The 13815-nt window shown below is 34.7% G+C and overlaps 1 non-coding gene across 1 annotated transcript; it reads left to right on the top strand.

Annotated features, from left to right (window-relative positions):
• The first annotated feature begins 6223 nt into the window (after positions 1-6223).
• Positions 6224-6387, top strand: LOC129401443 (U1 spliceosomal RNA). The gene has a single exon (XR_008628350.1). It is a non-coding gene; the product is annotated as a U1 spliceosomal RNA (small nuclear RNA).
• The last annotated feature ends 7428 nt before the right edge of the window (positions 6388-13815 follow it).

Genomic DNA, 13815 nt, shown 5'->3' with positions numbered 1-13815 from the left:
AAATGACAAGTCCTTGAAAGTTTGCCATGGAAGGTTTACCTTCTCTATTGCCCAGCAGGATACATCTTTAGCCAGCTGGGGAATTTGTTGGAATTCATTGCCAATAATTTTTTCCTTGTGAAAAAATTCATTCTTTATGTTTTCTTTTAATTGCTTGTTAGGGAATTTTTAACATTAGGCACAGCATATCTTTTGTAAAAATAAAAGTCAACCAAAGTGTAACCCTATAGAGCAGATATGTTTTTAGGATAATGTCAGGTTTAAGATAGTTCTTAGTATAAATGTCATATTTTAAGCAAGGAATTTTGCCAACAAGTATTTTTGATGTAGAGAACTCAGTTGTCTAGAATATTTAGTATGTTAAAATTTATCATTATGTAAGTGTTGGTATGCTTTCTTTTTTTGTTATCTAAAATAATATAATGTAGTTAGTGAAAGCCATGTTTTTTGTATTTTTAAAAATTGTTCATTTTATGAAAGTAAGATATGAGTTTCAGTATTGTATTGATATAGTGGGGATACTGTGAGCACATTTCCATGTTAAAAAATATCTGTGATTTTATGACTCCTAGAATTTCCTTCGATAATAATATTTCAGAAATTTGTGGCAATTGTACTTTGGTATCATGTATAATTTTTAGAGTTGTTACTTCAGAGGAACTATCAATCAATCATTAGGATCACAGATCAGATAGATAATAAATTTATTTTTCATTTTTAAAAAAATTTTTCCTGAAAGTTTTCATAGTAAAGATAGAAATAATAGATTTTTGAACAATGGAAGTGCTAGAATACAATGATATTTAAATATTATATCAGAACTTTCATTAAAATATTATATTAGTCTTACCATCAGAGCTGAAATAAAATTTGCTTTTGCTCACTAATGTTATACATGAGATGATTGGCTGCACAACAGAAGAATGAGTGAATGAGTGACTCCTAATTCCAGAAACTTTTGCTATTATCACTGCAAATATTTAGGAACGTTTAAGAAATTTTTTCATTCTGGAATTTGTATAGATTACAAAAAGAGTTTTAAAAGTGTGGTCCTCTTTTTATAACCCTTTTATAACCCTTTTTTACAGCGTGGAGAGCAAAATTCACAGGAATAACACGATGAGTTCTCAGTGTTAAAAAACTTATGTGTGGCAAAGCTGGATTAGGATATCTTTTATTTTTGCTTTTTGGGTCACACCCAGCAATGCACAGGGGTTACTCCTGGCTCATGCACTCAGGAATTAATCCTGGCAGTGCTCGGGGGACCATATGGGATGCTGGGAATCAAACCTGGGTCGGCCTGCAAGGCAAATACCCTACCCGCTGTGCTATTGCTCTAGTCCCTAGGATCTCTTTTGTAAGGCAGATCATAGTCTAGAACTCCCATTGCCTCTGAAGAGCTCTGTGGAGGAAGTCAGGGCCTACAGTAAAGCAGACATAAATGAGAACATACTTATGTGCAGTAAGTGCTCTACCTACTGTATCTCAAATCAATAGGTAGAAATGAGGAGAACAAAGAGAAATAATTTATAAAGTCCTTGGTCGTGAGGATTTTTCAATTTATTATTATTATAATTCTAATTATTATTTGCATTTTGGGTCACACCTGGTGATGCTCAGAGTTTGCTCCTGGTTCTGCACTCAGGAATCGCTCGTGGCAGTGCTCAAGGGACCATATGGGATGCTGGGGGGGCCGCATGCAAGGCAAACGCCCTACCTACTGTGCTATCACTACAGCCCCTCAATTTATTATTGAGATATAATATACTCACTTTAAAGTGGTTGGTTCAGTGTGATTTCCAAGGGCAACACACTTAGTATGATAATGGAGAAAAATTTCTCATTGTAAATAGGTTTGGAGAAAGTGTTGAAAGTAAAGAAATTTGCTTGGGGTTGGGGCTCTGCTCTTGGCAAATATGAACTAGAATTTAGTTCTGATCTATAGATTTGGCAAATATTTCAAATTATGTATGTTTTCTTATAATTTTTTAGGTGGATTAAATTAGTTGGGTTAAGATATAAGTTTAGCAAATATCAATAAATGTTATTTTTAAAGCATACTTATTCTGACCTACAGAATAGTTTTTTTTTAATATTTTTTCTAGCTAAATATTATTTAGGAAGCTTCAATGTAACCTCTCTTTAGTGAGATACTTTTTTATGTTGTTCATAATTTGGTTCAATGAAACTGACTCATACTTATGACTACAAAATAAATGTGATATAAACATCTCTACATTCTTATTTTAATACTTGTGTGCTTCAAATAGTACATTTATAAGCTGGCGATGGTTAATTATAGCTGTGCAGAGATATGTGAAGTGTGACTTGGGCAGAAGTGTTCTGCTATAGTGGTGGGCATGCACAGTGCTGGGTGGGTTATCTGGAAAAGCTTTGTTCTTTTCCTATTCAAAGGGTTCTTGTAAGGCTTAATTGAGCAGCTAAATATGAACATTGACGTGGTTTCAAAAGTTAAGATGATTCAAATTTTACAGACCCGATTTTAAAGATGAAGAGCTAGACAAGACAAAAACTCAACAAGTCTCTTAATGGTATGCAGTCTGTAAGGCATAATGTGATATCCTACACACCGACTTTTCTGAGAAATTAACTGTTGTGCTGTTTAATAACCAACACTCTGCTCTTTCCACCTACTTGTTTAAACCCACATCTCAACGCAGATTTCTTAGTTTCAAACCCTCTTACTGAATACATTTGAAGGATATTTTATCTTCAGTCTTAATAAGAATGCTAAATATCTGGCCTATTATTTCAAAAGCCGCTGTCTAAAGCAAAAGTTGTCACTACTAATTCTTAAGACCTTGTTTTAAAACACTTATTGTTGATAATCATGAGAAAATCATAAAATGGACTATTAAAAAACCTAAAGTTTGTGCTACTTAGAGAATGCATTTTATGCACCCAAACACCCCTTTAACATAGTTAGGATGCCCCTAAATATAGATGTACCAAACTACCTACATATAATTCAGATCATGTCAAAGCACAAATCTCTCTCAGTGTGGGGTAGTGTGGGCATTTTGTTATCTACAGCAGCTGTTCCCTCTTTTATGAAGAGAAAAACTTGACTTCTGTTTAAATTTATGTTGCATTGAGCAAGTGGTATTGCTTGTGATTATATGTGGCTCAGCTGTGTCACATGGCATGACCCACTATAACCTGACTTAATGCAGTCCACATGTTGTACTGAACAAATCACACGTAACATTCCACTTCTCCAGGGTGTAAGCAGGTGATTTCTCTAAATGGAAGACACTCCCATACTTATATTTTAAACCTCCACCACTTTAGCTAAAAATATTTTCAAAAGCCCTTCCAAAACATTTCTCTTAGTTATTTTTGAAAAACGTTAAGTAGGTTACAAAGAGTTGGGAGAGGTACACAGAGGAAGTTTTGAATTATTTACATCATTTGATAAGATGTTTCCATGGAGTAAAGTACACTTGGTAGATATCACAGATTTATTTGCTTCACATAATCATAGTGTAAGAGAGGGACATTAATAAAATGATTATTAGTTCACTGCTTCTTGGATTTCCACAAGTTGGTGGCTCTATTTCTTATCAAACTAAACAACAAACACAAAACTTGTATGAAAAATAACTATGTCCCGGTAAGCATCTATCATTGGGACACACACTAATTTTACTAAAATATTCCTCTTCCCAGAGAAAAATGAATGTCATTGGACTTATATCCATTTTGAAGTGTTTGACCATCAGGACAAAGTTTTACATTGAGCCTCGGGACATTTTTACTTGGTTTCTGAAATGACCAGTGGAATGCATTGGTGGCACACTTGTGTTAGAATTCTCCTTATTATTAGGCAAACTGACTTAGAGTAGATCTAAGATCGAGTCCCATTTCTCCAGCAGCACATTATAAACAAGTGAGGCAGTTGGCTAGATAGCTGGTTCAGAAAAGATTCTCAAAGCATGAGTCTGGTAATTAATTCCAGGTCTAGCTGACACTATCTGGGTGTTCCTATGAAAGTTACTTATGTTTTCTGAGCCTCATGTGTCACTGTGGCACTGTCTTCCCATTGTTTATTGATTCACTTGAGCGGGCACCAGTAACGTCTCCATTGTGAGACTTGTTACTGTTTTTGGCAGATCGAATACACCATGGGTAGCTTGCCAGACTCTGCTGTGAGGGATGGATATTCTCAGTAGCTTGCCAGGCAGTCGAGAGGGACAGAGGAATCAAACCCGGGTCAGCCGTATGCAAGGCAAATATCCTACCTGCTGTGCTATCTCATATAAAATCAAATGATATTATAAAGTACACCATAGTATGCTTTTAAAGAACAAGGAGGAAATGACCACGTGGTATGGGAAAGAACCTACAACTCAATTTGTATTAAAAAATATACATTTTTTTAAATTTATGAGGCATTCAAAAAATTGAACTGTCATATCAGTTTCTCAAAATTCATGTTGAGAAAGGCAAAACAAATAATGCTAAGTCAACTGAATGAAATAACACGTAGCCAAGATACTACAGGTTCCTCATTGCATCTTTCTAAAAAATAGTTATGCAAGCTAATTCTTCTGAGCACTTATTTTCTGATATCTGTGGGTTTAGAGTTTTTGCTTCCTTTCCGCTTCAATTAAGAAGAGTGCTTATCTAGCCAGAGAGATAAAATGGGTAGGGCACTTGCTTTTCATGCAGCTGACCTGAGTTTGATCCCTGGCACTATATATGGCACCTCAAGCCTGCCAGGAGTCAATCCTGAGCACAGAAATGGGAGTAAGCCTTGAGACCACCGAGTGTGACACCCAAACACTAACAAAAATTATAATTGCTAAGAATAGTGCTTATCTAAAAAATTTTTAAGTATGGAAGACCAAAGAGTTAATGCTATAGCAAAGGCAAGGGTTCTTATGCAGGACATTAATGTTCACTAATGTCTACATTTTAACATTATGTAATCAAGATTTTCCAACCATGTTTGACTCACTGAAGATAAAATGTCAGGTTAATTGAGGCTGTAAAGAAAGAATGATTTCTCACTAGGGCATTTATAAATTATTAAGTAATTTATCAGCTGCAGAGTACATTGTACCAAGATGTGCCCGTATTGAATAAAGCATAGAAGAAAATACAGTAGAAACATAAGACTAGTGGGTGGAACTTGATTGCTGTTTGACATAAAGTAAATATTGAATTGGGAAAATGGATCTACTATTTTAGATCACCTCCCTCTTATAAAGAATAAGAATACAATTAACTCAACAATTTTGAGTACTTCTTTTAAATAGAGTAGTGAGTAAAGGTATTACAAGCTTTTATATAATCATTCCTGACATGACTTAACCAAATTCATCAGCCATGATTTTCTCTTCCTGTTCAGATAAATGTATCTTTTCTATTCTTAGTTAGTTTTCCCTCTTTTCTTTCTGACTTCCTTTTTTTAAAAAAAAATTTTGTATGATTTTTCTACTTCCCCTTCATCATTCAACTCTAAGTTTCCTATTTTTACTTTTGTATAGGATTTGTTATAAACCAAGTTCATGTGCGTTCTCCAGTGTAATAAAATTAAAAGTGAGAAACAATGTTGCTTGCAGAGTCATAGTAATTATTCAGTAAATTCATACCTGGTAGGTACTTGAAGAATGAATGAGATAACAAAGAAAACAAATTTATTTTAAAAGGTGGTTTGAAATGAATGATACAACATTTTAATTGTTAAATTGCTTAGTTATTACTTTGACTTCTTTAAGTTTGAGGTTTACCCATGTTGCATGACCTTACATTAAGTTTGTATATTTCTACTTAATAATAAGTTTGAAGACTTCATTATATATTTAAAAATTCATCTCATGCTTCCACTATGGGTGGATTATAAGTAAAATTACACTATAAGGACTATAAGGGAAGACAGTATTTGGCAATATGGAACCGCCTTTGACTCAAGTCTTAATTGGGCGCATATTTTATTCATTCATAAAACCTTATGAATACATGTTCATTGAGTTTTAGAATAAATAATACTATGATTTTTCACTAGGACACTATATTGAAACATACGAGTTAAACATATTTTAGTGGGATGGTTGTGTTTTCCTTGGGAAAATCAGTATAATTTGACAAAAAGCTTTTACTTGCTACAGCTTCCATATAATATCTGCTGGAAATTTATGAGTGATGTAGAAAACGCCAAAGGGGGGGATTGTGAATGCTGATAAAGAAAAAAACATGGACACTTACATTGCAGGGAAGATACCATGATCACAAAGGTGGTTTTTGAAGGCTGAGGCTTATCCTTTGCCCTCCGGATATAGTGACCCCTGCTATATTCCCAAGTGTGGGCAACTGGACTGCATGATTTGTGGTAAAAGGGGACTGCATTTGTGCTCTCCCCTGAAGGAAAACAAAAAAAAAAATGGATAATCAGAGCTGAAAATATGCAATGCTACAATTACAAAATTTCATTTTAGAAGCAATTAAAATACATAAAATAATCATTTTGTTTAGGTAACATCTAGAATAAACTCTTATAGATAAAGAAACTGACATGTATTGATTATGTAATAAGATTGCCAAAATGTACAACTCAGGTCTGGAAAAATAGCACAACAGTTAAAGTGTTTACCCTTTCCAGGGTTTGAACCACGGCACTTCATATGTTTCCTTGAGTAGGACCTAAAACAAAAGGCTCCAAAGTACACAACTATTTTACTGCATCCACTACCACGTGACAATTTTAAATTCCATTTCAGTATAATTTCTATATCTGGTGTGATGTGATAATTGATAACTATTCTAACATATATAAAATATAAAATAGTTGAATGATCTTACTCATGAGGAAAAATAAAAATCAGCATGGCATAGGCCTCACAATTTCAAAGTAATGAAACATTTCTACAGATGCTGTTGCAACATTGAGGGAAACTGGGCAATGTGAGAAAAGTAAGATACTAAAGTGTATAAGGTATCTGAAATGAAAATAACTGAGTATTTAAAAAAGAATGCATAAAACTAAGTTGTACTCATAGAAGCCAAGTTGTGCAATGTACAATGAGAGAGTATGCTGATTCCGTGAGGAAGTGAGACTTCATTTAGAAAATGACTTTTGAAAGGAGAATATTATTTACCTAGTTAGGGAGGAAGAAGGATATCCAACTGAGAGGGAAAACCTGATGTGAAAGTGAGTTTAGTGTAAATAAGTTTTTGCAATGAGATTCTTTGTTGGGAGACAGAGCTAAGTATTTAGAAAAGGTCATGTAGACTGATGTGTAGTGAAACAAACTATGTACTATATTGGAAAGGGAAGTTTAAAGTAATATCCATTATTTGGGAATTTATCAACTCTGCACAAGTTACAAAATTCTTTGAAGCTAAGTTTCTCATCAGTATAATGAATAATAATCACATGATTGTAGCAAGTGACATAACATATAAAGTGCTCAGGAAACTTCCTATGTAGTTGGTGTGCTGTATACTTGTTTATTTGTCTTTCTCCTATGAGCTCCTATATAATATATGGTGTATTACTCTAAGAAAGAAGATTCATTAATTTAATAAATACATATTAATTGATGAGTTGCTTAAATACCTTAATGTAAATCGAATTAATGAGTCAGTTACTACACTGGTGCCAGAAATATTATAGAAAGGATGCAGAAAAATGTTTGTTCAAAATAGCTAAACATTTTGTTACTTTCTGGATACAGATATTTGATATTGGATTTTTAATTTCTATTAATTGAGGTTCTGTGATTTACAATACTGTTAATGATATTACCCATGCACTTAATGATCTTTTATTTCAGATAAGAATTAGTTGTAGAGGATAATACAAATGCTTAGCCAAGATATATCTGTGAATTTTGACATAAGTACTATGTTACATATAAGTAAAAAGGTTGATACTTAACTAATCCAAGTACATGGGTTGTTTTTATGGAATAGTAAGCTTAAAAGATACTTATGGTCTATGAGGCATATCTTTGAGGAGACTTTAGTTGACACAGTTCTACCAATTCTTGATTGGTTCTAATTAGAGAAATATGCATAAAACTTTCTATTTTGAAATATAAAAGAAACTTGCATAGAAAAAAACTTAAGTACACTATGAAAATGAAAATGAATACTGTTATTTTTTTCTGAATTCAGAGAAGGTTTTTTTTTATAAGAGAAGGGGTAAGAAGGAGAAAACGAGGTACAGAAGTTCTGGATTATGGGAAGGGTCTCCTTAAGAAAGATGCCAGAGAAAGACAAAACCTTTCTCCTCTTATATCTTTTTTTAATCAGGTGGAATGGGGTCACACTTTTCTTTGAGTATAAAGTAGGAATGCTGGTAAAATGGTTAAAAATGGTTAAAATGTTAATATCATTCTGGTGTCTGGTCATCTAGGTTATTTAGATTATCAGGCATATCTGGGCCCATCCTTGTGTCATTCCACAGATGGTTGAATTTTAAGATTCTGATGATTCCATGAACTAGTCCCATCTCTCTTTTTTGAGTCAATCATTATATGTCTGTATTTTATTCTTATTGTTGCCTCTTGTATGGAGATACTTCTTGCAAACGTTCATTGCCAACATCAATTGAGTCACAGTTTAGGGTTTCAGATGATACCATGTAGATTGTACATAGAACATTTCCCCCCCACAGGATTGGAAACCAGTTTCTAGTACTTTAAATTATTCTCACCCATGGCATTGGTTCTGAGTATTTATAAACAAGGACGATTTTATAATCTTCCTTTTAGACTTAGAGTAATGGAAACTTTGAATCCATTATCATAAAATTGGCATTAATGCAATCCTATTAGAAATGAACTTCTTATATCAGAAAACTAAAAGTTAACAAAGGTATAAATGCAACTTGCTATAAAATTAAAGCTGAATATTTACAAGAAGGATAAAATGCAATCAATTAGAAGAATCATGCCCAGCACCGCAGGGTGTGTCTCTGGTAGAATCCAAACCCAACATTAATATGCCCAGCTGCAAAGGCAGAACTATGAGAGGAAAGGTACCTAAAAGCACAATCTTAAGTTTAGTTAATGAAATAGCTAAAGAATAAGTGAGTTTCTTTTGTCCTTATAACTTCATTTCGCATGTTTTTGTGATAAAGGATTTTTTTGTCTGTACTACATGAGTCACTTAAGTGAGGCATACTTGTATGGAGGTCGTTTAGCTCTGTTTTTGAACTATATTCTGCATTTTCCAGAAGTTATGTGATTTTGTGTTTGTTAATCTGCTGCAATAGGCATTATTGTGGTGAGAATCTTGGCCCTGAATGGAAAGTAATGAGACCGCACTTGTTCCTTTTTCACTTTTCATTTGGAACACATGAATGCAGGTGGTCTCTGGTGTTTGGTCCTCACTGGCTCTGTATGTTGAAGGGGTTGTCTCAGTCCTGAGCGTCAACTTTCTAATTTTATCCAAAGATTTTGAGTTCAAGTAACTGACAGATGCACATCTTTCCCCAGAGTTTAATATTTGATTAGTGACAGGTTCCATTGATGACATGAAAATATGTTAATGGATTAAGTATTAAGGTTTATTATTTTTCTTTTAACTTTGAGATTACATATGGTGATAATCCTTAATCTTGAGAGGCAAATTATTTTTTAATTATTATTATTATTTTTTGCTTTTTGGGTCACACCCGGCAATGCTCAAGGGTTACTCCTGGCTCTGCACTCAGGAATTACTCCTGGTGGTGCTTAGGGGACCATATGGGATGCTGGGAATCGAACCTGGGTAGGCCACGTGCAAGGCAAATGCCCTACCCGCTGTGCTATCGCTCCAGCCCCAAGAAATGTTTTAGGCCTGGGAGATAGCATAGTGGTTTGGGTACTTACATCCTTAAGTAATGGACACATCCTTGGATGATCTTACATCCTCCTAACCTGATTTGTTTCCAGGTGGTCCCCCTCAGCATAGTCTGGTACAGCCATGCAGACCCGTGAGAACTACCAGAGTGACCTGGACATCACCAGCATTGTAGAGGCAAATAGCATCACATCCTCAGGGCCCTATACTGAACTGATGACCTGGTTGGTTGAGAATCACTTGATGGAGACCCTGGACATCCTGATTACTTCTTGGGAACCTTCCTTCTCCTCACAAATAAAAGAACAAGTTTACTCTCAACCATACTTCTTGTTCATCACAGGTCACCAGAAGATTACAGCTCATCGTTACTACAGGCCTCATGCTGATAGAGCCAACACCATATTGAATGTTTCGGGTCTTATCCCAGAGGAAAGAAAAATTTCAATAGGTAGGGAATTTGAAATTAAATGTTCCATTTTTCAAGTGTCATATTTATTTAATGGACACAACAAATCACCTATTTCTGTACCACTAAAAGAGAGGAAGAAGTGTGATTGTATCATGCCTAGAAGAGGCTGAACTGGGAATATATATTAAAAAAAGAGTAAAATTTCCTACATTGGCTTTAATTTTAACTGAAAATTATGGACCACGGATGCAGAGAAAGAGAGAATTGACTCTGACCAGCAATTAAGGTTACTGGCATTTCACAAGTGTATACCATGTGGCTGGTTAAGTTATTGTATCATACCTTGGACAGTCTTTTGAATTTGAACTGAGTACTTTGCTTCATGTAGCTCAGCTCTAAGCACAGAGGCAGCATGACTTGATGATGATAATCACTTACTTTTAGCATAGAATCCTAGATTTAAGTCATTAGACTTGCCATGTATTACTGATAACTTCTTTGAAAAATATTCATGAAAATTAGTTCACCTTTAAAGCAAGGATAATAATATTATTTTATCAATAATAATATATTAATATTATAGCTATAATAATAACAATTGTCATGATTTTAAAAATATTTCATTAGTTGGGTAATATGTTAGCTTCATAAAGGCTGTTCTCTGTTTTGTAAACTGAATAAGATCTAAGAACAATACCTGTTACTGTAGAAGCAATAATAAATCCACATGAAATAAACTAATGCACAGAGAAGATTTTCATGACATCAAATGGGATCAGGTATCTGAAATCTGTTACACGGTGATTGCTATACATTTTGTTTCTAATAAGTTGCAGAATTTTCACAATTCCGGAAAGAAAAGAGATAAATTGAGGTTTTCACATATTGGTGAATTCATTCCTATGTCTGTTTAGTTGCTGAATATGATTCTGTGAAGACCCAAGGTAAACACTGAGGTAATAATAATAATAATAATAATAATAATAATAATATTGTAACTTTTGTAATCAAGATGTCACAAAGTTTCATCTCTTTGGACTTCTCCAAATGCTTTGTTTAATTAGATTTAAAAAATCTTCAGGCTCAGGGATGATCTAATCATTCATATGTCCATCCATCCATCCATTCATCTTACCATCCATCCATCCATTCACCCATCCATCCATCTATTATCCAGTAATTATCTACTCATTCATCTCATTAAATACTGAGTACTTGCTTTATGAAAGGGAAGGAAACATTCTTCTAAGTTTATCTTTTTTCCTGATTGTACAGAGATTTTTGGGTGTCTGCTAAGTGGAGAGGCTCTGCCAGTAATTCTGTTAGTTGGGATGTCAGTTCAATGCAAGGACCAGAAGAGGAATTGAAAACTTCTTGGGTCTGAGGTGTTGGAGTTATCCAGAACACACCTAGGGTGGTGAGGGGGGCTCCAGGAATCTGGTGAAGTTCAAGAACCATTTGTTGCTGAGAATCAAGTCAGGGTTGACCACATGCAAGGTACTTCACTCTTGTGCCTAGAATTTAACTTCAGTATTACAAGTATTACAGTATTACAAGTTCAGTGTAACTTCAGTATTACAAGTACTAATAATTAAGTAGCACTGCCGTCCCGTTGTTCATCTGTTTGCTTGAGCGGGCACCAGTAACATCTCCATTGTGAGACATTTTACTGTTTTTGGCATATCGAATATGCCACAGGGAGCTTGCCAGGCTCTGCCATGCGGGTGGGAATCTGTCGGTAGCTTGCTGGGCTCTCCGAGAGGGATGGAAGAATCAAACCCAGGTCAGCCACCTGCAAGGCAAATACCCTAACTGCCAGGTTAAAATTCAGAGAATACTTAAGATATGTACAGTATTAAATGATTAAATATTCTTGTCAACAGGATGATGATATATTTAAAAGTCTTTTTGTTATTTACTTATTTCTTTTAAACTAAACTGAAGCAGTCAGTGAAGGTGGGGTGCTTGTGAAGTTAACTCTCTAGATGACCTTATCTTTGGACAACAGTTCTGATATTAATCCTATCCCTATGCTTTAGATGTTGAGTGTAGTTCTGATGTTAAGTGCAGTTTTATGCCATTTCAAGAACTTAAACTTAATAAGCTAATTTTCTTTTATTCAGAATATTTGCAGATGGTTTGGCACAAATATAAAAAAGTTCTCTGCTGTATTTATTTATGATAGTTCTTTGTTGAGAAACAATAATCTTTCTGCTTCTTAATCTAAATTGAACTGCAGTATACCAATAAAACAAGTCACAACATACAAAGTAAATTTTCTCTCTATAAATAATTAACTCTTTAAGATTTATTGGCCTTTCTCTATTTCCCCCTTTCTCTGAGTGGTGTAATCCAAATAAAATGTTGCATTTATTTTCATCTGATAAAATATTCATACAAGAAACCACTACCTTCAAATTTGGATTAAAAATATGGAAAAAACATGGTTATGAAAGTTGACCCTTATCTAAGCACTACCTAAGGCCTATTAGCTGAAACCGGTAGTCTGTGGGGAATCACTTTTTACCCTACCTTTATTTTTCCTCCTTGGTTCTTGCTAAAACTTTTATTAACTTTAAACTACTGTGCAATTATTTTAAAACAAACAACAGCAAGTATTTTCATCTTGTACAGACTATGATAAGTGAGTGGGCCAGGATTTAACTTAGAATCTTTTTTTGGATGAGCAGGATGGTTTTGGAAATAATGAAGGCAATCAGGAAGAAGTTTCTCTCTGCCTCAGATGAGTGGGTATTGCTATGTAGAAGTGAGATCTGCAATTGCGGTTTTGGCCTTTTACATTTATTTACTGCTCTGTGTCATGTAAAGATAAAATGTATTTACATCAATCCTTAGGCAAACTTCATGCCATGTTTCTTGGCTTTTCATCTTCCTAAGACAGTAGGTATAATCTTGTTTTTGCTTCTTTTGAGGCTAGAGCAGCATTTCTCAATCTTCTCCTGATTTTGGCCCTATTCCAAACTTGCTTCCTGACATGGTCCATCTGTCCTACTGGTTGGCCCCTGAGTCTATACCATGGTCCCACAGTCACACAGTTTTCACCAGTGCCTGCCTTAGAATATCCTGGGGCTGGTTGGGGGATCAAATGTCCCCAGTTGAGAAACATCGGACTAAAGCAAAACCCAAGGGGTCATGGAGCCAACTAGAAATCTGAGTTTACTGGGCAATGGTTTTAACTGAGAAAATTCCAAAAGCCCAAATGCTATTATGATGGAAAGTGTTGCTCACAGGAGAGGAAAAACTCACTTGTATTTGTTTTTAACTTTCAGAAAAGTTTTCAAGTGAATTATCAAATAAGTGATTGCTTAATTGGTCTCTGGAGAGTGTAAATTCTGGGTGAACAAATAAATCTTTGTGACTTTACTCATTTTTAAAAAAAAAACAAATCTCTGTTAGTCTCTGTAGGAAAGCTTCTGGGAGGAATCAACAGACAGCAAATGGCTCAAGAACTCCCAAATGCTTTTCTGAGGGTCACCTCCATCTGCAATAACATTGCACTCTGTGCTGTCATTCATGGTTTAGTGCAAAGATGACTACTCTTTTTTCCTGAGAAGTTCAATATTTTTTGA

Source organism: Sorex araneus, chromosome 1 (assembly GCF_027595985.1).
Source record: "Sorex araneus isolate mSorAra2 chromosome 1, mSorAra2.pri, whole genome shotgun sequence".
In the NCBI taxonomy this organism is placed as follows: Eukaryota; Metazoa; Chordata; class Mammalia; order Eulipotyphla; family Soricidae; genus Sorex; species Sorex araneus.
Note: the sequence above shows the minus strand (reverse complement) of the source record. Positions and strands in the feature narration are given on the sequence as shown.